Here is a 2312-nt window from a genome sequence, read left to right on the forward strand (position 1 = left end):
CTTGATTACAACAACAGCAAACCGTTAAGCTTAGTTTGCCAAAGGAGAAGAGCGCTGATCTCAGGCTCTTCAGACTAAATTTTTCCAGAGTCTGAGAATAAGAGACCGCACTAACAGCAGTGGCTGCAAAAAAGTACACATAACTCTATACTGACACAAATTATTAATATTGATATAAGTCAAGTTAGCAAAGCCTGAGTCAGTTGCAAACTATCAAGACTGATCAAACGCCGGAAAGGCTGTACAATTCAAAAATTGTGCCTATTTTTAACACTCGGCAGAGTCTCAAGTTTGGGCAGAGTGAGTACATACCCGACTGAGTTTTTTAAACGTGAAGGTATTGAAAATTACATTTGACTAACCCTCCCCCCTCCCCCTCCCACCCCAACCTTTTTTTTTGGTCCGACAAACCTGAAGTCACGCTGAAAAAGAAAAGAAAAGAAAAATGAAAGGAAAGGAAGAGAATATTACCACCTTATGGCATTCACATGAAGTCTTCAACAGGGTGAACGTCTTCTCGATAAGGACTATTAATATTCTTCGTCCGATGTTTCAGAGATTGTTATACAAGGCAGTTTATCAACCCGTTTCATACTTAAGAGAAAGTTTGTTCCCGATTGTCGGTCGTACTGACTTCTTGATGCACTGAGTGAGTCACTTGTAGAAAAAATTGTGGCCTGTCTTAGTTTCAACTAACCTTCAGATTCTTATGTAATAAAAGTAAAGTTTGAAATGTTAACCTTTCTATAGTTATCAATTAGTTGATAGATTTGGACTTTTCTGCTAAGTATGACTAAACAGTGAGTGAGATACTCGAATTGACAGCATGACATGATTTGACCTGCAAAGAAACATAAAAAGTGACAAAATTAAAGTTTCTTTCCGGCGGCGCCATAAATTATATCAAGAGCTTTATCTGTCTGACAAGAAATTTTTTAAAAGAAACGGCAATTACGATGACAGGAAGTCTTCCTCGAAGGAGATAATTAAATATTTTTTTCCTTTTAAATCCACCCTAAAACTTTGTTCACCCATCTGGAGGCAGTCGCCGGTGGAATTGATCCTCTAGATCAAGGTGTCTGCCTTGAAAGGTGAACATAACCACTCGACGCCTTCTAAAAACATTTCAGCGTTTAGAAATTGAATGAATCATATCTTTGACGTACGGAAATTCAAGAGACATTTGCAGTACCAAACACAAGTGTTCCATTTAAGAAAAAATACCGGGTAAGTCCTTTTAAAATCATCTAGCTAAAAGCACTTGCAAAAAAAACTTGCGTGTCTGTCCGTGAAACTTTCTTGTCAGTGAATCCAAATCCAAAGAAACGGTGCATTCGTTTATATAAGGGCCGTCCTGTTATGAAAAAAAGGCATTCCTTATATTTTGGCAAAAACAATGGTGAAACTTTGAACGTGGATCCCTTTGAGTATATACCTAATTCATCTAGCTTCATCTCGTTTTAATTTGGTTCTTATTTCTCTTAATCGAAACGAGGTTTCATGACATTTACCTTTCATAACAGTCCCAAATTATACAATCAACACACCTTGACGCGTTGCCCTGAACACAGCTCGATACAGAAAGGCAGTGTTCAGTGCACTGTGGGTGCAGGTAACATTGTTTGTTTGTTATGCACCTTATTATCGCCGTAGTTCCAGAACATCATTTTTATATAGGTAATTGTTTGCGTGTCACGTGGTAGGCTCTCGGCCAATGAAAAGAAAAATTTGCTTCGAATGATAATGATGAAAGATCAGCTAGCAAGATGACAACAAATATGGTGAAAAAGCGTGTGCGTGAAAGAAGTAAATTGCAACCTTATCCCCTAGGGCTTTCCCTTAAAAAATGGAAGGGACCTTGCCTAGTCCCTAGGCCTCATTATTCGCGCGGCCAAAGCGTTTCGGTTCACGTGCATACGTTACCGAAGTGAATTGACCGAGAAGGCCTGGGAAAACGCCATACAAGGACTAGGCAAGTAGAGGCCATGGGTTGAAAGTCCTGCGTTGGGTTGAGGTTGGGTTAATTGATATCAAACTGAGGTTTGGTGCCGAGCCTTGTGCCGCACATTTATTTGTAAGTAACAAGGCCACAAATTGACGTCGTTTAATTTGCTGCCTCGTACACTGCAGTTGTCGTCGGCACTTTAGTCATCTAAAATCTCCCAAAATGAAAGTAAAAATACAAATAAAAAACTGCGCTTTATGAATTTTTATTTACTTGCCAAAAAAAATATTAACATAAATAACAGTTAGGTGTTTATAAGGGCCGTTCTGTTATAAGGAAAAAAATGAGACCTCTTATAATTTAATAT

The sequence above is a fragment of the Porites lutea genome, chromosome 2, assembly GCF_958299795.1.
Source record: "Porites lutea chromosome 2, jaPorLute2.1, whole genome shotgun sequence".
Taxonomy (NCBI): Eukaryota; Metazoa; Cnidaria; class Anthozoa; order Scleractinia; family Poritidae; genus Porites; species Porites lutea.